This window comes from Equus caballus, chromosome 6 (assembly GCF_041296265.1).
Source record: "Equus caballus isolate H_3958 breed thoroughbred chromosome 6, TB-T2T, whole genome shotgun sequence".
Classification (NCBI taxonomy): Eukaryota; Metazoa; Chordata; class Mammalia; order Perissodactyla; family Equidae; genus Equus; species Equus caballus.
The window spans coordinates 88938440-88961260 of NC_091689.1; the positions used below are offsets into that span (position 1 = coordinate 88938440).

Sequence of the window (22821 nt, forward strand, 5' to 3'; positions counted from 1 at the left end):
TCAGTTGATAAAGCCCAGTTGCTGAGAGACGCATAGGGTGGTGTTGGAAAGAACACTGCACAGTCAGAAGACTGGGAACCTTGTCCAGTACTGGCTGCTCATTACCTCTCTGATCTCAGTATGTCACGTCCCCTCCGGGCCTCAGGAAGTCCATTTGAAAGATATGAGGTTTAGACTAGAGAACTGTTAATTCCTTCTACTTCCAATTGCTGCAAGAGTGTGATACAGAGAAGTACTAGCCAAAGAGGTGGGCTTGAGCCAGCACTTGGGCCTTTGGTAGACCAACTAGGGGAAGAGGACCCTGTGTGAACTGGAAGTATTCTCTACCCAGTGTGGGAAAAATAGTAGCAAGGAGAGATTGGAATCTTCTAGTAACACAGATTGTCCCCTTTTTTATTTCAGAATAAGCAAGGTTCTATTTGTGAGATGTTTGATTGCATGATACTGTGGTCCATCAAGTGGAAACATTCAGTAAAGCAGATGGCAGCGCAGCTTCACAGAGCCTGGCTTGTGGTTGCAGGAGGGCCCTGGTGCTGGAAGATGGAGGAAAAGGTTTTCTTCCCGCTTACAAGATGTGCTTCATCTTGTTGGAGGAGAAAGTGAGAGGAACATGCTTATTAGTTGCTTATGTGTGTGCGTGTGTGTCTGCATGCATGTGGGTGGGGAGGAGTTAAACACCAAGGCAACTCAGGAGACACCACTGTTTACGTGAAACCCAGACACTGAAAGCTTTGTATATGCAGAATATGGATTTTCCTTGTTTGAACTTCTAATATAGCTCTGTGGTAACAGTATTAGCATCAAATCCTAGGTGCTCCCAGGAGGGCTGGGAGGGGTTCATACAAAGGAGAACGGTTCTTCCAGGAATATTACATGGAGGGTCGCCAGACTTAGAAAATAAAAATGCAGGTTTCCCAGTTAAATTTGAGTTCAGACAAGCAATGAATAATCTTTTGGTGTAACTAAGTCCTGTGTAATATTTGTATTTTGCTTGGCAACCCTAACTGAATGAGACTCGTTTCCTGGAAGAGTTAATGAATAGAGTTGATTTTGATTCTACGTGAAAGAGTTGAAAAGAATGAGTGGACCCTAGACAGGGTCAGCTGTGGTCATTTTAATGCCTGTCTTTACCATCTTTTCTCATCCTCCGGCTAAGCGTGTGATAGATTTTTAAAAGTGATAAAGTAAGAAATAAAGATTTAACTCTACCCTTAGAATTATCAGAGTTTATTTGAAGAAACTACTAGAAATTTTAAGTCTGTCTGTAACTTCAGAGCTAACCCAGACCCACATCAAACATTTTGATAATTGAGTTTTTCAAGACGTAGTGAGAGTGAGATGGAAAGCTATATGATGGTTGAGCTAACAAAGTGTTCTATCATTTTACGGGGAAATAAATTGTCCTGGAAATATAAACATCTCTTTTCAGACTTTTTCTGAATCCTATTGAACTCACAAAATGTGAAACTTTTTAGTTGATTCAAAGCAACAATGAGAAACATCACCCTAGACCCTTCTTTAGCCAGCAAATAGACATGGATGATACTGTCACTTGGAAGAGCTTGGAGTTCTGGAATGCTTTCCTTTACCTATTAAAGAAGGCCACAGGGCAAACATGAAAAATCTTCCCATCATGAACAGAATAACGTTATAAACTTTCTTTTTAAATACCTTTTTCTGTTATTGATCATTGTAAGTTTATGCTTAAACCAGCATAATTTTGACAAGCCTCAAAATACCTGCAGCTATAATTGTAGGGTTCCTCCTTTAATAAAACAAAATTTGATTTCCATTGGGTAGTAGAGAGTTGCTAGACCTAAAGAATCATCGTGAACACATTATCAAAAATAGACCAATTTAACGGAGTTTCATCACATAAATTGCACAAAGATATTAACTAGAAAGTTAACCCTCGCAAGGTTAGAAACTGCTGGCAAAGTTCCTAAACACTTTGAAAACTTTTGAGATCTTTAGCCTCTTTTTTTCCATACTATATTTCTCTTCTTATCATCCAATAACTCTTAGCCCAATCCACACTCTTCTTTTTCCAATTCCCCATCCCTTTATTGGCACGCAATTAGCCTCATGATCAACCCACATTGTGCTTAATATGGGAACTTTAATTTCTCATCATATGTTGCTTTAAAAAAATCATATTCTCAGCTCATCTTACCCTCTTCTCAACTTAAAATCTGCCTGCCTTCTTAGATGATGTTCAGGATGTGTCTGTCTGCTTTGTTGTGTTATTCTGCTCTCTTCCAGTCTCTGTCATAGGCTGTTTCAGTTATGGGTTGCTGCAAATTTAGTGGAGTACAACAACCATTTTTTATTATGCTCACTGATTCAGTGGGTCAGGAATTTAGACAGGAAACAGTGAATATGACGTATCTCTGATTTTAGATGTCTGGAACTCAGCTGGGAAGGCTCAAAAACTGAGGGAGACTTGAAGAGCTGATGGCTGGAATCATCTGGAGACTTCTTCACTCACATATCTGGTGCCTGGGCTGGGCTACCTCAAATGCTGGGCTTAGCTGAGACTATCAACCAGAATAGATACACATGGCTTTCCATGTGGCTTGAGCTTCCTCAGAGCATGGTGACCTCAGGGTAGTTGTACTATTTACATGGCAGCCTTGGCTGTAAGAGCAGGTATTCCAGCAGCACAAGACAGAGCTGAACCCTGCTTAGTACTTGGATGGGAGAAGTCCTTCAGCATTACTTCTCTTGTTCTTTATTGATTAAAGGAGTCACAAGCCTGCCCAAATTCAAGGGCGGGGGACAGAGACTTTATCCCTTCATGGGAAGAGCATTCAAGAATTTGTGGCCATGTGTTAAAATTGCCACACAATAGTAGACTTCACATAGGTTTCTTGTCTTTGTGAAAGGCAGAGAGTTAGCCATAATGGCCATCGTAGACACTGCTCATCCTAGATGTTACTCACATGAAGACAGTAAGCTAAGGATGCATTGAATTTGTGAACGACAGACAGGGAGTGAAAGACACACACACACACACACACACACACACACACACAGAAGCATTTTATGTAAGTAAAATTGAAAGTCACTGGAGGGTTTTTTATTTGATCGAATTAGATTTAAGCATTTTGGGGCCAGCCCGGTGGCGCAGCAGTTAAGTTCACACGTTCCGCTTCTCGGCGGCCCGGGGTTCACCAGTTCGGATCCCGGGTGCAGACATGGTGCTGCTTGGCAAGCCATGCTGTGGTAGGCATCCCACATATAAAGTAGAGGAAGATGGGCATGGATGTTAGCTCAGGGCCAGTCTTCCTCGGGAAAAAAGAGGAGGATTGGCAGATCTTAGCTCAGGGCTAATCTTCCTCAAAAAAAAAAAAAGCATTTTGTCTGCTGTTGTGGAAAATGCACTGTGGGGTGGGGTGGGGTGGGGCTGGGGAGGCTCTTGCAGTAGTTGGGGCAAGAGAAGAGGGAATTTAGTCTTGTGTGGCCACAGTTGGGGATGATGAAAGTGAATGAAATTGGGATATATTTTGGAGGTAGAGGTCCTTAATAAATATTTATTGAATTAATGAGTATATAAGAAGTGCAAAGCACTTAGCACAGTTACTGGCACGTAGTAAGTGTGTGGTAAGTGGTGGTTACAATTATTATAATCATCGTTATCCCTCCACTTCTGAGAGAGGAAATTACAGTATTAAGAGTCATGAATGATTGGCTTCCTACTCTGACCTTATCCTTTATTCCTTTAGTCCTCTCTACTTACCTCAGGGAAGCTACTCTCTTAAAGTGACCCCCAAGCTTCCGAATACAGTGTAATTTTCTTATTTTTCATTCCCCGATGCCTCTCTGCAGCTTTTGACTTCCTGCCCCTTGAAATGTCATGACACCTGGGATGATATAGTCTTCTAATTCTTCTTGCACATCTCCTGGGGCTCTTTCTCTGTGGCTCCTCGTTCTCCTCCTGCCCTCTCAGTATAGAGGGTATCCAAGAATCTGATCTTGAGACCCTCATTCTCAAAGCCCGGGTCCCGAAGACCAAATCCTCATCTTTGACCCTATTTCAAGGTTAGTACTTCATTTCCAACGGATACCTTTTTCTTCCAAAGTCATACTTCAAACTAGTAGAGGAGAGGGAACTTCAACTGTGTCCTTCAGTTTCCCACTGAAGATTATAAAAATATATATAATTGGAAATCTAGGGAGACACACGAAACATAATTTATCAGGGATAGGATTCTTATAGAGAACTAAATTTCTGTTGAGGGAATTAGGGAGAGTTTGGAATTTGGCTTAAAATATCCATTCTTAAAATTAATCTTGTGCTTTTTTTTTGCTAGCCTATACGATATTCATTTTTATGTCTTGAATAATTCATGTACCACTGACCAGCACAATAAAATATTTCACTTTAAGCATACATCTGCATTTTGTAACTCAGCTCTCAATTCTAATTACTACAGTCAATTTCTGTTTCTCGATTGGAAGAGGACTCCTACATAGAAGTGAACAACAGATAATGAACTCCATTAAATAGGGCTGGCTGAGTTGGGCTTCCTGAGAAGATTTAAGCATAAATCGAATTTTCTTTCCAGAGTTAGAAGTTTCATCAACTCTTAAGTAGGCAAAAGTTTATCCACAGATTTGGCAGCCTTTGAGATAAGGAACATACCTTACTGTCTTCCCTCCTTTTCTCTTTCGTAATTCTCCTCCAAGCTCAGGAGCTGTCTGTGACCCAGAAAGGAGAGAAAGGCTCTCCCCTCCTGCTCGATCCTGGCATACACAGTTTTCCAAACTCTGTTTTTCTTAATTAAAGTGAGTTTGGGGAAGGGGGAAAGAGAGGGCTGGTTGGGTGTCTTCCTCATTCTCTTGTATACCAGCACGTGTTCTCCCAGTACCCCAGGGGAAAAGATTCTGCCATGTTGAAGAAGTTAGGGGATTCTCAGAGTATCTCTGAGAGAGATATAGTGAGATATACTGAGCTGTGCTGGGGAGAAGCAAGGAGAAGGAAAGCTATTCATACAGATTTCTGTGCCCAGATTTCTGCCTTGGGCACAAGTTTCAGGGCCCAGGCGCTTGGCCTGCCATAGAAGAGGGGGTCAGGCAGCTTCTGGTTTTCTCTGTCAGTGTACAGACTCCACAAAGTAGGGGCCTAAGGAGTAGCCCCCATAGCACCTGGAACAGTGCCTCACACACAATGCACCTTAATAATGGTTGAATACGCGAGCAAAGGGGTAGAAATGGCTCTTTTTACTTTCATTTTCAGAAACATCAAGGATGTCAATGCTTACTGGTCCTGACTTGATTTGTGTTAAAGTCAATAATCTGAAAGTGATGGAGTTAAAAAGAACAAGACTGCTCTTTTTCCTTCCATCTCACTGCCCTTTCTGATCAGATTTTCAAAATGCTCCCCTGTGAAAATCTCCAGCTTCCAGAGTTCTCTCTGTTAGGTTCTCCGAAGAAAACAGGAACTTTGTAATCTTGTTTGTTCCTTTTTATCCCTATTTCCTATTCCCAACCCCCTACCCACTCTTCAATATATGACGATGTTTATGTTCGCTGTGATCCTTTTGCTCCTGTATTATGTAAAACGAGTTATTTTGTGTGCATTAATTTATAATTTATGCTTTAGTGCACTAGTGAGATCTTCTCACTATTGTTATTATTTTAATTGTCTTCTCCAAGCACTATGAGCCACCATGTACTGAATGAACATCCTATCCATAGCCTTTAATTGCTTCATATCCTTCATGGGGACATCCAATACATTTGACCTATTCACTCCTCAGTATTGGACACCCAGATCGCCTTTGATTTTCCACTCCAGAAGTGGCGACGTGGCAAACATCCTGGTGTAGTCCCCTTAATGATGTGTATGATAATTTTGTGGCGCATATATAACCAGGAATGGGATTAAAAAGGCATATGTGTGAAATTGTATATTTACGTTAACTGACTGCGGCTACTTCCTCTCCAGAATGGCTTTCCAGTCTACCTTCCCACAGCAGTGACGAGGGCTCCTCTATCCCTGTGTGTCAGCCTGCTTGGCATTACCCAGCTCTCTACTTTTTGCAGCTTCAATGGGTATAAAGTGGTCCCCTTTATTACTTTAATTTACATTTTTTAACCTACTGTGTTTTTGCTAATGTTTCTCTTTATAGGTTGACTTTCTGTGTTTCATCTTCCATAAATTGGCTGTTTACTTTGCCTATTCTCTATTGGGGTTCCTGTCTTTTCCTTGTCAATTGTAAGAATCTCTTGTCAGTTCTAAACACTCCAAATATCTTTTCGAAATCTGTCGTGTCTCTGTTAACTTTGTCCATGACATCTTTTGTTGAAGAAAAATCTTTAATTTTTACAAAATCAAATTCATTTTTGTGACCTTACATTTTATGCCTCTGGGGTGAAGAGCTTTATTAAAGTAATATTTTTATGACAATAAAAGGGACAGAGAAAACTTTTTTTGATAGTTTTGTGTCAAGCAACAACATTTTTGCAGAGTTGAGCATGAATCTCTTCTCATGGCATCAGGCTTCTCTAATGCTATGAGTAACTCTCAAGATTTCTGTAGACCCAAGTGGAGAATGAGGTTTGCTTGTAGCATGCATGCGGAAGAGCTTTCTCACTTAAGTGGAATAGTCGTTTTGAAGAAATAATCTTGTTCCCAGCAAGCTCTAGCTATTTGGCTCAGGGTTCCCTGGCAAAGAAGCTTGGACTTGCTCAGGGGCTGAAGAATTTAAATGCCATGTGTCCTCCATACAGCCTCTACTGAGTGACCTCATTCCCTCTCCACCATATGAGGACACAACGAGCAAATGGCCATCTGCAATCCAGACGAGAATTCTCATCAGAACCTGACTACACTGGCACCCTGATCTCAGACTTCCAGCTCCCCACTCTATGATATTCTGTTATAAGCCTGAACTGACTAAGATGCTATCATTCCAGATAGTCAGAAAATATGTAGTCCCTCCTTTTTTCAATATTGCTAATATCTGAGGCCTTTCATTTATAGTTTCACCTAGAAACTAATGCCCTCGCTGTGGAGCTATTGTCTCGATTTTACACTAACTTTCATGGAGAGAGATGTTTTGTTGTTGTCGTCTCCAGTATAAAAGAGTAGAGCTATAAATTAGGCATCAGGAACAACCTTCTTTCCAAAGCACACCAGAACAGACAAGCAAATGGTCAACCTGGAGCACACTTGGGTTAGTAAAAACAAGGTTCCATGCTTAAATCCCCCTGCCTTTAAAGCCTTCACAAATGCTAAATGAGTGACTCTCGTAGCCGCTCTTTCTGATAAACCCTTGGGTGGACACGCTTTCTCTCACAATTTTCCAATCTGAGTCATTACTGGAGACTCACCGGTCAGCCTATTGTCCTGTCCCTGAATTATGCGTCTCATCTCCAAATAAGGCCTGAAGTGATGCAAGAAGTAATTGATAGAAGGGCTTGATCAATGTGCAATAGAGGAAGGAAAGTCTAATGAGCAAAATAGAGGGCTGGGAGTTGAATCAGTCTGAATTCCAATCTTCTCTCAGCCTTCTCAGCAGAAGCCTAACTGGGTGATTTCACTCCTGAGCCCATTCTTGTAACTGCATCCTTCTCCTCAGATCCCACTATGCTCCAAGCCTCCTGCATGTGGGCAAATGGTTGACAAGATCAAGAGAAAAAGACATGCAGCAGCAGCCTAAGCTACATGAGGGCAGAACCGGTGTTTTTCATGACTGTTTATCCCTGGTCCCAGGGGATGTGTGTGTGTGGGGTGTGTGTGTGTGTGTGTGTGTGTGTATGCAAGTGAGTTTTTGTGCGTTTCTCTCCCTTGGTCTCTCTGTTTATTGATTCTGTTTCTGACCCTTAACTCTCTAACATTCGTTCAATCAATGTCTATATAGTGACATCAATGTCTATATGGCGTCTATCCCCACTCTCTGTGGGGAACTGTGTTGGTGACCAGGAAGTCAGATAAAGTGTAAGAATCTCACCCTCAATTTTTAATGATATATTAGACCAGAAGGTTTGTCTTTATTTTATTTTATTTTTTGCTTTTTTTTTTCATTATGGACATTTTCAGGCATGCAAAGAAATGTGAAAAAGTGAAACAAAACCCAATGTACCTATTACTTAACTTCAAAAAATTATTAACAAATGGCTGTCATTTCATATTTACCTTCATCTGCTCACTTCCCATCCCACACTGCATACACACACATGCACTAGATGATTCTGAAGCCAATCCCAGGCACTGTGCTGTTTTGGTAGGACAGTTTTTGTTTTTGTTTTTGTTTTTTTTGCCAAGGAAGATTTGCCCTGAGCTAACATCTGTTGCCAATCTTCCTCCACTTTTTACTTGAGGAAGATTAGCCCTGAGCTAACATCTGTGCCAAACTTCCTCTATTTTATATGTGGGTTACCATCACAGGATGGCTGATGAGTGGTATAGGTCCAAGCCTGGGATCTGAACCAGCGAACCTGGGCAGCTAAAGTGGAGCACATGGAACTTAACCGCTATGCCACGAGGCTGGCCCCTGGGCAGGACAGTTTTGATTTTCTTAGACGGAGTATGAAGAGAGGATTCCCTGTCTTGCCAATGCTCCTTCTGTTGGTGCCTTAGTGGTGCCCCCTTCTCCCCTTCAAGTGTTGGATTTCAGAGGGCTGCTGAGAGAAACTTCGGCAGACCAGGCCCCCAGAAGAGTCCACTTATCCCAATGCTTTTGTTTTCGGAGAATCCCACACCCCCAGTACATTAGGAGAAAAAGGCAATGGCATCGGGTTGGGTGTGGGGTGGGACAGAGCTAACGACTGCCCTGCCCTGCGTGTATATATGAGCCCATGAGGGCTGCTCTGCATGGCTGCTCCTGAACTTCCTCCTGAGCCCCTGAGGCCCCAGCTTGACTAACAGTCTCAGGTTCGTCCTGACCTGGGCTCTGGGCCACTGCCATTCGTGAGCTTTTTTCTTGCTCTATCATTAGGAGCATGGTGCTTGGGCTTGGGGTCAAATTGGCAGGGAGAGAGCTTGAGAGAGAGTGAGAGAAAGAGGAGTAGTAATAATGATAAAAGTAAAACAATAGAGCCAATACTTGTGGAGTTTGCTGTGTGCCGGGCACTGTTCTGAGTCTTTTAATGTCCTCATTTGACACATTCTACAAATAGATAGTATTATTATCCCCAAGGAGCAGAGAGTTTAGATAACTTGACCAAGGTCACATGGCAGCGAGGTGCAGAGCTGGAATACAAACCCAGGCAGCCAGGTGCTGGAGCCCACTCTTGTAATCGTAGTTTTTCTGGTTTCTCATGAACAACCACTAACCTTTTGGGGGAAAGACTATGGCAAATAAAAGATAAGAGCAAGGGTCCAAGAAGGTCATATAAAGAAATGAAAACCAGTGGGATCTAATTGTAACAAATGTACTGTATTAACCCAAGATGTTAATAATGGAGGAAGCTGTGTGGGAGGATGGGGATATATGGGCACTGTCTGTTCTTCCTGTGCAATTTTCTTGTAAATCTAAAACTTCTCTGACAAAAAGAAAATCTTTAAAGAAAGTGGAGTTTTCTCAAGATAACACTGAATAATAAGTCGGGATAAATAGTCACAGCACTGTTGAAAGCAGAAGCTGGAAAAATGAAAACTTTCATGTTTAAATACCATTGGGGGAGATTCCTCAAAAACCTGACCACTTACCACCTCTAATACATTGTAAGGATCAAATGAGATTCATGTGTGTGAAAGCGCTTAGTTAATAGAAAAGCTGCATGTTTCTGCTGGTTTATATTTGCCTTCCTCTTGGTCCCGTGTCTCTTCTCTTGTGATTTCTATTTCTTGGGAATATTTCCTGCCAAGTCAATCTCTGTGTTGCTGGAAACCAGTTCCTTGTGTCCTGTGTTGTACCTGTAGTTTTGCTTCATCCTCGCCCAAAGCTTCTCTGCCGCCGCGACTCTAAGGAATACCTGTCTCTTCCCACCCCAGTCAATATTTGCATAGATTATTGTCAGGGGTGGAGTGGAGTGTGCACCTGGGTTAGTGTGAATAGTCTGAATTTCCAAGCAGGACCCTGCTTCCCAGGCATTTTCATGAGTATGACGAGACAGCCATGTGCCCCATAATTATTGATGTATACATTTCCATTTTTCTTATAAAGAAAATGGCTCATTAAGTAACTTCTGTTTCTGGTTTTCCTTGCGGCTAATAGATCTAAGAACTGAGATATTTGTATTAGAATGCTATAAATAACAGAACAAATATTTTCTAAAGTAGCTAGATACTGCCTAATTTTGCTTATCTGCATAACCCAAGAGGAGATCATGAATGACCCAGAGCAGGTACATCAAGCTTTTTTACTCAGCTAAATGGTTCATCTTTTATGAGTAGATTATAAAACCACAGGGCAGAACTTTGACATCTTAATTCGGTTTTATAGCTCTGTGTAGACGGAACTTAATAAATAATAGAGGCAATACTCTCAATTGATAAAAATAGATCTTACTACACAGAGAGCACTTGGAAATCATGAGGATTAAGTCACAGTTTTTCTGTATATTGTAGTTCAATTATACTTCAGAAGGTTTAGCCATGGGAAATTGCTATAACCATACAGCAACAAGTCACCCCTTTTTCCTTACTGATTTTGAGGAATACGTAATCTTAGAATAAAATCAAAACAAGGGAAAAATTAAGCTCACATGTTTGATAAAAGAAAAACAAAACCCAAAGGCATAATTTGGGAAAAACTAAAGCATGATGTTTGAGAGTATACGAATTTTAAGAATTGTCTCCAGGTGCTACAAGTGAGATTAGAAGCTATTTCTGGATGTTAACCACAAAAGTTGTTTTACTTGTTAGCAAGATGTTTGGGTGTGCACACACCACTGTGTGAATGTGCAGCTGCTCCTGCATGAAGACTCTCAAACACTCTGGAGCATATCTTTTCAGTGTTCTGTTTCTCATCCGGGAGTCAACACTCCCCTGGGAACCACCAAGATCTGAAAATGTGTCCTAGAAGCTCAGATCTTCCAGCCATGGCTCCTCCCCACACTATAGCCAAGACTGCTCGGCCTCTGTCCTCTGCTATCTTTTTCTTTACTCTCTTTCTATGAACCTTGTTACCTCCCCAACAAGGAACCCCATCAAGATGCTCTGAGACCTCTAATCATCCTGGCTTTACTTCCAGCTGACTCCCCTCTGTCCCTTCTCATTGCCACAGTCACAGATGTAATGTTTTCTTAGGCCCTTCGTGTCTCTTTAAGTATGTGTCTCTCAATGGAAGTACCCAATTTTTATCAAAGGCTGTTACATTTTCTCGCCATTTCAAATGTGTAGGTCACTTTTGCACATTTGTGATTGTACAGAGCACAAAAATAAACTGGAGCCCACTAGTTCTATTGCTCTTGCACGGAACCAAACTTATGTGAATAATTTCCTTTGCGTATTAGTTTTATAAGTTTAGACAAGATGTACTCTGTCTTGTCTTCTCACCGTGTATAACAGGCATTGGATTTTAGTCTGTGTTTTACAAGATGTTCTGTGGTGGCTATTTGTTTTCTCTCTTTAGAATGATTAACACGAAGAACAATACATCCAGACAAACATGCTTCTCACATTGCACCATCCTGCACCCTGTGTGTTTTGTTCTGTCAGGAACACGAAGCCTCAGCCTTGGGCTTCCTCCCATCATGCATGAAAATACTAGCTAACATTTATATAGTGCTTTTATTTATCAGGCATTCACTTAATCTTCACAACATTTCAATGAGGAAAATACCGTAAATTTCCCTCCTTTTATACGTGAGAAAATTGAGAGACAAGAAGGTCAATCAACTGGCCCAATGTCATATGGCGCATAAGTGCTGGAGTTACATTTCAAACAAGATTGCCTGGCACTATCAACCATGCTCTTCTCTCCTCACTGTCCTGTATATGATGTGGCTGATGTAGCTTATGCAGTGATGCAAAGGCCAGAAGTCTATGAGGCTCGGATACAAAGTGTGATGCACTGGTAAAGTTTTCGCCTTGCATTATAGAACATGAACCAGGATGCTTAATGGAGATGCCAAGGTCGGGGGGTGTTTTGAGTTTCTCGTAATCTTTATCAATCTCTGCCTCTTCCTGCCTATAGCAAAGAAATATGCAATCCAAGGAAAAAGTATGTGCTTGCTATGAACTATATCATTAAAAGAATTCCTAGTATTCCATTCCAAAAGACCTGAGGCCCTTTTTTATAGAAATTCCGGAGCCTCCTCTGTTTAGTTTATAACAGTTTCAAAGGTTACAGATGGTCTCATTGCTCTAAAAATAAGTGTCTTGTAAGGTCTTTGAAACTTGAAACCCATCCACTTCTTGGCGCACTCTTGACTAATGGATTCATGAAAGTCACCTAAAAATCAGCTTTGAAAGAGTTAGCATCTTTGATTAATATTGAATTTAGGCACTTGTCTATTTCTCCATTTGTATGACAGATTTTTAACTTCTAAGGAAAACTTCCAATAACTTTTTGTGTCAGTTCCTTTGTGAAAAGTTCAAAGCCAAAGCAGGGAGCAGCATTAGACTACAGTGATGAAAAAATGCACGTAATTGATCATTCCTTCAACAAACGCACTTGCATTCACCCAAGGAAAAGGACACTTTCCTTAGAAAAGAGGTTGATATCATTCCTTATGTTTACCTCGATTAATAGCTTCTTTGGGAAATCCAAACAAAAATGATGATTAGCAGAATGCTTGGACTCTTTCCTTGCCAGCTGCAAGTGACAGGCTGAATTCTCCAGGTATAGAGATTGAATTTTCAGAGTGGGCTTTCTGAGTCCTGAGATTATTTGCTTTAGCATATCTAAGTTTTTCTCTTCATGCATTATTCATGAACCATTGTATTTCACACAACTCTCAGGGAACCAGTCAGTCTCCGACTCCGATTGATTCCGTATCACGTCAAATATTACAGCTAATATGTCTGATTCATAGTTCTAAATAAAAATGTTCTTTTCATGTAATTTGCACTTGGAGATGGAGAATGATATTTTTATTGTATGAGAGTGTGTTTGTATGTGTGTATATACACATATGTGCACACACATACCCAACTTCCTACAGGCTTTTATGGTGGTGCCACAGTCTGTGAATTGAAAAAGGTAAACCAAGCAAGAGACTGGCCCTGTTTATGACAGTGAAGGCCACTTTCTTTTCCTTGTTAAGTATTACTAACATAACAAAGCACAATAAAATTATTACTGATGATTCCTGGGGGGAAACAAATGGACACAATTAAAATTTACCATTTTTCCTTTATCAAGGAATAGCAAATGGTATATTAGCATTCATAAGAATAGCAGTCATTAGTAAAATGAACCAATAATAAAGTTGAGAGTGGAAATGTCCACAGGCCCACACTACTCAAGTTGTTGATCCACGTTAGCCAGGTTTTGATATCTACACACCTGATAAACCATACCTGGAATCTGTTTTTTTCCATGAAGACCAAGTTGACAAGAAAATCCCAGAATATACTGAAACTTAATAGCTAAAAGAATTGCGTTCACTTAGAAAAAGATAATTGATAACAGTAATCCAACTGAAACAATTATGTCCACATTGAATATCTCCTATAGATATCTGTAAGTATCATGAAGGATGCACAGATGAAAATGTCACAGTCTCTGAGCTCCAAGAAAATCCTCATTCTAATTAATCAGGTGGTCAGTTTGAATTATCCTCTATTGACTTGGGGTCTTTACGTAGGCTCTCGCCTCTGCCCAGAACTGAATCTTTTCATGATCTTGCTAAGGAAGATTCAGTCCCCTCTGATAATGGATGCAATGCTATTTTCATTGGAATTTTATTACTCAGACACTGGCTTGCTGGACTTTTGCTTGATGGTGCACTCTGGTTTCTTGCGCCCGAGGATCACAGTTCTGCCCTCCTGTGTTTCATGTGTGGATTGCCCCTGGGCTCTGGTCCTTGGGGAGTTTTTTGTGTGGTTTTTTTTGAGGAAGTTTAGGCCTGAGCTAACTACTGCCAATTCTCCTCTTTTTGCTGAGGAAGACTGGCCCTGAGCGAACATCCGTGCCCATCTTCCTCTACTTTATATGTGGGACGCCTACCACAGCATGGCTTGCCAAGCAGTGCCATGTCCGCAACCGGGATCCGAACCGGTGAACCCTGGGCTGCCGAGAAGTGGAACGTGTGCACTTAACCACTGCGCCACCAGGCCGGCCCCCTTGGGGAGTTTTATCCTCCTTTCTTTGGTGAAAAGAAGAACTTCCAGTTTGGGATCTGAGATAAAAACAAATCACCCAGTCACCCGTTGGCAGAGACATGGATTTCAGGACACTTCCGTTGTGAAGTCATCAAACCTCTCCTCTACCCCAGAGAGTCACTGTCCATCCTTTTAACCATTTCACCTACCCTGTCACGTAGGCTGTGCAAGGATCTGTGACTGCTTCTTAAATTGCTTCAGCTAGAATTCTGTTAAGCATATTGCCATTAAACGAGTTCTATCCATACATGATGCAGTGCTTTCAGGGGATGAAGAGGATGCTAAACTTCCCCTCACGTTTTAAAATTTCAGATTAATTGTGTAAAGTTCTCAAATCTAAAATAGCAACAAATGCTTGAACTGGTGTTTCTTACAAAAGTAAAATTCTTGTAAATAAAATTGTCATAAATATATATAAACTTTTACATATGTTTGCTTATAATGGTATACTTTCCCTAGGAGCCCCCCAAACGTAAGCAAGTTAAGTTTTAAATTTGCAAGTTTCACACAAAAGAAAGACTAAGAAATATATGGAAAATACTAACTGATTGAGTTGAATTCATTTTAAAACGTGGGCTGCTGGTAAGAATGGTTTCAGAAAAGCCTTCCTCTCCTTTTTAAACAATGATATTCAAACATGCTGGTTAACCATCCTGGTGAGCTAAAAATCTCATGAGCTTAAATGAAGAGAAGTTGTATTAGTGGTGATTTTTGTTTTCTTTTTTCATAATCCCTGAATAAAAAGTGAACATTTCCCACTTTAGCCACCAAAACTTGCTTGGATTTCTGGCCTAGTAGAGGTCAAACCATTGATTCATATTTCACAACTTTTCTAGCTTTGATTCATAAATCTTCAATTTCCTAATTGCTGGTGGGTAAAGATAGCTTTAGAGAGCCATTTTCTTAATGATGGAAAAATTTTCTGATAAATTAGATGTCAAAACTTGGTGAAAGTTCTTGTATTGTCATGGCAGATAGCTAGGGCATTTAAATAAATGTGTTCATGGAGAAGTAAAGGGACCCTCACATGTACTCTAGACTTTTGGGATTGATTTTTGAGCAAAAGTCATTCTTGAAAGGACAAGAGTACTTGAAAGTAAGCTTTATTTTATTTTAAATCTCAAAACCAGAAGCTGCTTACACAAAGACACTACAAGACCCATTGGTGAATAGACACAATGAGAGGGAGCTGGGAGTTTTGTGAGAGTTGCCAACTGTGAAGTATCATTGTACTTATTTGCTTAACATTTACTCAGTACTTAAACAGGCACATAATTTATTACTGCTTTGCATGCAGAAGGTCTGATCTCCCCAAGAGATATAAAAGAGGCAAAATAGATAACAGAGGAAAATTCAGTGACTCTCCATTGCTATTTTCTGATATTGTAAAAACATTTGATGTCTCTAGAGGGCTCCGTGGCTGGAAACCGCCTCCCAAGGGAACACAAGGCACCTGAGCCCACAGTGCATCATCCGTTAGAGTTCTGTGAGGGCCCTGGGACTGCCCCTCAATTTGAACCCTTTATTGCTTTCAATAGTCCTTGGTTTTGAGCTGGTCGTTTTCATTCGCTCCCACCGTAATGGCCATTCTTGGTTTGACTCTCTCTGGCTTTCCAGCTTCTGTGATTGAATTCCTCTTTTATCAGAAGCTCTCATTCCAGAATTTACTTCTGCTTCTTGTTTTCTACCTTCATATTCACTCCTTGCTTTGACCTTTGTACTGGCTTAAAGCCCAGCTTCCCTGTTGACTCCACACACCCTCCTCCCTGCCCAATTACTGGGGAGTACACACACTATAATTGTGGAGGAAGATGAGTTCTAGCATCCTGAGTGGGGAGGACAGTTGAAGAAATATTTTCCAAACACAAAGAGAAACACATAATATTCCTTTTTAATAAAAGACAGAGTTTTACACAATGATCTCAAAAAATTTTATAATTTTCCCCTAAACAAGATTCCCTTCTAAAAATTGTTAATGTAAGGTGCTTTGACAAAGTAATATCTTGACTTATATATGTACTAGTTGAAAAACTATGATAGGGCATAGAGAAGGAACAGTGCCAAAGTTTTATTGACATTAAAACCAGCCGTGAAGGAAGCCCTCACTTCATTTTTAGCTTATTTGAGGCAGAGTTCTTGTTTTCTAATCAATAGATATTTGCTAAGTTCCTATTAGGAAAAAGTCGTTCTGATGCTTTAAATTGGACAGGATGCTAACAATTATAAGACATATTTTCCACCTTCAAAGAGCTTATACTTTCTTTGGAGAGACAAGATATAGGTTAGGTAAATTATAAACCAGAAATGAAATGCAAGATTTAAGTCCTATGTAATTAATACAAAATTCAGCATTCTATATTCAGGATTTATTTTTTCATAAAGCCAGTAACACCTCTTTTTGTCTCCTTGCATTTAGTCATAAAATGGAGGCACTAATTTTCATTTTAGACTTTTGGGAGAGTAACAATTAAATTACATACAAAATGCTTACGACTGACTTCTAAAGTTTGAGCTAGTGAGTTGGTTAACTCATCTGCTTTTCAAACTTGGAATTTTCGTGGTTGTTTTTAGGTGTGGGAATGACGAACACATAGATGTAAAATCAAGAACAATTTTTTACATAGTTGTTTTAATAACTCTCATTATGTTATTTTACCATTATTATGTAATTATAATAGAGAGAAATCAGATACCACTTATGATTTTGTGGTTTCCAGGTACAACCCAAGGAAGTTAGGTTCAGGAGTTGTGAATAAGAAACAAAAATCAAAGGGGAGCTATAGACCGTGAGGGTTCCTGGTCAGGAAAATGATATCATTGTAATCCCGAAAGTTAACAAGTAGAACAAGATTGTCAAGATTCTTGGCAACAAATAGATTTTGTGACCCTAAGAGAGAATGAGAAAGAGATTGCGATATGTCAGCAGGATACAAGGGACCTCACGGGAAAATCAGCACTGACGTCATAGGAGGCATCTGCTGGGCCTGCTCGTTCCACTGCACACCATTTTGTGCACCTGTCATGGGTAATAATAATGAAAATGAACTCATTTAGGAAATGACTCTCTATCTCTGCATGGACAGATTGCTCAACTTCACCCAAGGAGCAACATTTTAAGTAAGTCACTTAAAATGACAACATGCTAGACCTGAGAATGTCTTATCTACCAAACAAGCTTGCCTTTGAATAAAACCAAAATATTTTCTAAACCAAGAATTGATGTAGCTAGCTCATTTTTAGAGTATACATTGCTATATCTTTTTTCCTTTTTTTTTTTTTTTAAGAAAGTCAGGACCTTTAAAAGCGACAGGTTGGCAGAGCTTTGGATTTGCCCTCTTCCCCACCTTGTCAATTCCTAGGAAATATGGAAGATTTTTTATGTAGTAACACCAATATCTATTCATTTCACCTTATGTCAAATGTATTCGCAACTCTGCAGTACAAAATAGCATATAAATTACAAAGGAAATAGTATGCTTTCTCATTGATATTCTCATCTTCAAATTCTGAGTATCAGCACAAGCTTAAATGTAAAATTTAAAACGAACAGGACTGTAAGATCACCCATCCCAGGCTTCTTATTTTACAGATGAGGAAACAAGTTTGAGAGTGACCTGTCCAAGGTCACAGGCATTAGGAACTGAGCCCTGACCGAGGGCTTTGGATTGCCAGCTTGATATTCTCTCTATGTCACACATCCTCTTGGGCTAAACCATGGAAGAGAAAACTTCCCCAGAATGTCATGCAAAACAGAGCTATTTTCTGTTATTTGTCCTTGGCCACAAATGTATTTGTAATCTATATTAGAGGCATAATCTAGGACGATGCTGCAAAAATGTGAATGTACTCCAGGACTTTAAGCATGGTTCTTCCTGCCGATATACAAGATACACCAACTACTTAGAAGGAAATTCTACATTTAATTATGCAAATGTGCCCTCAGGAGGCCCTATGCCTTGTGGCACTATGGGGCATAATCACAGCTCCTAGACTTGAAAGAGGTCTTCAAAAGCATCTTATCCAAGTTCACATTTTCATATGAGTAAAGTGTGCCTCCGAGATGCTGAATGATTGGCAGAGGTAGAGCTGTGTTGACTCTCCATTCTCTTGTTTAAGTTTTCCCTTGTGAAGAAGGGCCCGCATGTATGAGATAGCTCTTCAAGGTCAAGGCACCTATGGCCATAAAACAAAACAAGTTTTCTACCCACCTGAGAATCAAACCAATTTCTAGTTTTCATAAGAAGTGTCAGACTTTTAGCGAGTCTTGTCACAAGACATACGTACAAGCTGAAAATTAAAGAGATTCAAGAAGGGTTCAAATAATTCTTGAAAATCAGCTTCCTAGTGAATTTAGGAGATGTTAGACATCTTTTGAGATATTGCAACAATATTTTGACAAAATGTGATAATGAAGAGTACAGGCACTAACCCAGACTGTCTGGATTAAAATGCTCACTCTACCACTTTCTAGTGGTGTAAATTTAGCTTCTCAAATTCAAAACAAGGATAAAGCTACTCCCAATCTTGTGGAGTGGTTGTGAAGATTAGATGAAATAATACACACAAAGTGCCTAGTGCCATGCCTGGCATATAAACATTCAATAAATGTTCATTATTGCTATTAATGATGCCTTGGAATGTAATGAAGCACTTTTCCAAGATGTCTGCTGGAAAAATAGTGTGATTTGGTAGCAAGGATGTATTTTAGTTTCTGAAGTTTTCAAGTTGTGCCTCCGCTTCTTGCTAGCTATATGTTAGGCAAGTCATTCACTTCCCTTGGAGTTTATCCCTCTGCTAAAGATGTTGGTAATATTGCTTTTCCCGTTAACTCATGTGGGTAGTTGTGAAAATCAAGGGAATTGAATCAAGTGAATATGAATATACTTTCTGAAGAGTAAAGCTATTGACAAATGGCCACTATTATTTTTATTCTTTTCTGCTGTCTCTGTGTTAAGAGGTACAAAATGACTGGACAAAAGTTCTAACTCAGTGAGAGAATTTAAGGATCCTACACATCCCAAATCTCCTGGTAGACTCGCAACAGCCGGAAGCAGAGGGTTATTCAGTTAGCAACAATATTGAATGCTCACTCTCTATGGGACACTCTGGACAAAAGAAATCACAAATAAATTCTAAGGTCTTTGTCACTAACACAAAAGCTTATTTAAAGGTAGTATTTGAGAATGTTCCATGATAAAGGACCCCCGCTCTGACTGTAATTTCCAAGTATTGTGCTATGGGACATTAGTTTCCAAGATGGCTGCCGTCACTAGCTTCTCTCCCTGTGTATGCTTTCTGCTTTACACAGCAGGAGATGGAGTCCAATTGCCATCCTCTTGAATGTGAGCTGGCCTCAGTGACTTTCTGGATCAACAGAATGTGGCAGAAGTGACTGGGACTTCTGAAGCTCACTCATGAGAAGGCTTTCAGCTTCTGCTTGGACTTCTTTGAACACTCACTCTTGGGTCATTGCCTCTCAGAACCCATATGCAGAGGCCACCTGTAGTAGCTGTAGATGACAGCTCTAGCTGAGCTCCAACCCAATAACCAGCAGCAGCTACCAGGCACGTGAGTGAGCATCTTGGATCTCCAGCTCAGCCCAGCCTTCAGATGACTCTGGTCCCAGCTTCTGTCTGACTGCAGCTGCATGGGGTATTCCAAGTAAGAGCTGCCCTATTTGAGGCCAGAGAACATGCTGAAGCTGGGAGATGATAATAGATTATTACTTTAAGACACTTTTAAGGTAGTTTCTTTTGCAGCAATGGATATCTGAAACACACTATTTTCTTCAGAGATAATTTGCAAATTGTGAAAATAGGCGGGAAGTGGTTAATAAAAATATTTTTGTGCACATTTCAAATGTGATTTACCTGGTAGCTAAAAAAGCATTTGGAACAGGAAAATGTTTCACTCTTGTTTAAAATAATAATGAAAAAAATTACTATCATATGTTGAGAACCTATTGTATTTTTGACCATCACTCACTGAGTACTTTATAGGCTTATCTCAGAGCTGGGGTTTAAAACCAGATTTGTTTTAAAATCCCATTTCTTCTCACATACCACCCAGCATATTATAAATGTTATTCCCTCAGACCGAAAGTCATCAGTCGTAAGGAATTTTACACTTTGCAGGTAGAAAGTTATAAACCCAATAAGAAAGCAGTGTGGTGTATCCTGGATTTTTTGGGAGTTGGCACAGAACCTGGCACAAATTAGGTGCTTAATAAATGGCTTTTAACTTAGATATTTATGACCTAACTGGTTTTCTCTAAATGTACCAGTGGCTCTTCACCGCTTTACTGCCAGACATTATCCAACCAGTTTGAGATCTTTTCTTCCTCCTAGCTTGGTCATCAAAATTTAATTATCATATTCACAATTCAAATTCAACTTAAAAGTCAGTAAGATTCCTACTTTCCTGCTTTAAGCATTTTAAAAATTATATAGGCCTGGCAAGAGCCCCAGTTTCTCTCCGGCCTCTCCTGCTGCAGTGCTGCTCCTCGTTCACTCCGCTTTGACCACTGGTCTCCCTGCTGTCCCTCTAAATCATTAGGCTTCTCCTGCCTCAAAGCCTCTGTGCAGGAGGTTCTCTCTGCTCCCTTCAGTCTCTGTTCGAATGAAACATGATAGTGAGGCCTTTCCTGGCCACTGTTATAAAACAGCACAGCTCCCCTCCTTGCTCCACCTCCTAGTACCTAGCCTCTTTACCCTGACTTTCCCCCCCTCATAGTATGTGCCATCATCTGACTAAGTATGTGTTTGCTTTTTAATCCCTTTATTGGAATGTAGGCTTCTTATGGGTAGGGACTTGATTTTGTTCGCTGTTGTCTTTTCAGCACCAAGAACAGTGCCCCCCACAGCAGGAGAGTGGCTATTACTGAGTGAATGGATATCTATGATTCTGTAGCTGAGCTGGAGCACAGAAATGCCAACACCAGTACAGGAAGCGGCCTTTCCATTATGCTTTAGGTAAGTGACATTGGTTTACATTTTGGGCTTCTGCCATAACGAGAGGAAAACCAAAAGCGTTGAGAATTTTCAGTGGCATATTCTGGAAAAAGGTAGTCGACAGGTTGATCTCAGCTGATGTAAAGTGGGGGCAAAGATCTTTGCTGCAGGGTTGGCTAGGAGCTCTGGAGCCCCACATCTCCCTCATGTGGGGGCCGATCCTACGACAGGCACTGGAGCAAGTGAGAGAGGAACCTTTAATCCAGGGACCAGAATAAAGTCAGAGTCAGCTGCAATCAATAAGTTAATACTTTGCATAACGAGGACTAAATTCTACCTATGTTTTTGGGTGGAACGTTGGCTTCATAAACAGTATGTATTTCTTAGAAATATATTTCACAGCCATTTTAATAAAGCACTAATTTTTATAAAAGTGGATCAAATATATGTTTCTTACAAACAACTGTGTTTATGGATCTGCTGATTGCTTGAATCCAACTTCTCCACAGAGGCATCACCGCCCCTTAGAAGAAGGATGCTAAAATGGAAGGGAAAATTCCCCTAGAGCAAAAGCACTCAAGATTTAAAGTTAGAAATCTCCAGTTGTAAGCCATGGCAAACCTCATAAAGCTAAAGGGAAATTAAAGGCCATGTAATAAAACAGGATCTCTGTGTGTGGCACAGTGAGGCACAAACGGAAGCTGCTCGGCCTGCTTTCCCAGAAGCAGCCTGTTTTTTATGCAGCGTGATCATTGTGTGTTGGGAGAAAGTATGCTGTTATAACGTTCAGCACCCCAGGCAGACATGAACCTTGGTACAATGGCAGTAAGAAGATGTGCTGCTCACCTGGATTTTCCAACTCTGGGTGTTATAACCTTGATAATAGTCAAGAGAATTCAGCCTTATGCTGCTCAGGTCTGTGCCTTTCTCTGTCTTGCAGTCAAGTCTCTACTTACTAAGTCTTATTCATTACATCTTAAAAGGCTCAGAGTTCAGTCAAAATACTTATGAAGCAGATTCTAAGGAGATAGTTTTCTCAAATATGCCTTCCAGAATGCTAACTGCTTGCTTTACTCTAGAAGCTTGGTGTAGTGGTGCAGAGCGTGGAACATGTAAAGAGAGAGCTGGATTTATATGCTACTGCCACTTACTAATGTGAGGAGCTGGGGTGAGTTACTTCATCTCTCAGCTCCTCAGTTTTCTGATCTGTAAAATGGGAACATAAATATCTTCCTCAAAATGGTTTTGATTTGGATTAAATGAGATAATGTATGATGGGTGCTTAGTTTAGTGCTTGGCATGTATTAAGCATTTAACATACAGGGAAAAAAAAAAAAGCAGGAGGGGAGATTTCTGGAGTGAATGGTGTCCTTTTGAGCACTTCTCCTGACCTCATTGTAAAAACTTATCTTCTATCACAAAGTGCCTCTTCCCAGATGACCACTAGCCTCCTCTCTAGCAGCAATGACTTAGGGATTTTACTGTTTCATCACTTCATGGTCAGCGTGCTTCACCTGGACAGGTGGGTGGTCCTGCCATGGCGTCTGCATACGGAGTTTGGTGCTCTGTGCTCTTCCTCCTCTGGCTGTGCCTGCATCCATCCGAAAACTTTGTTTGTAAACTCAGGAGGCCACATCTGACACACAGAGA

General features: G+C 40.5%; 1 long non-coding RNA gene across 3 annotated transcripts in view; it reads left to right on the top strand.

Annotated features, from left to right (window-relative positions):
• Nucleotides 1-22821, top strand: part of LOC111774013 (uncharacterized) — a 354148-nt gene that overhangs the window by 316552 nt on the left and 14775 nt on the right. For all 3 annotated transcript variants that reach the window (XR_011439794.1, XR_011439796.1, XR_011439795.1), the window contains one exon: nucleotides 21060-21192. This is a non-coding gene — a long non-coding RNA (uncharacterized lncRNA). The remainder of the gene's footprint in view (nucleotides 1-21059; nucleotides 21193-22821) is intronic.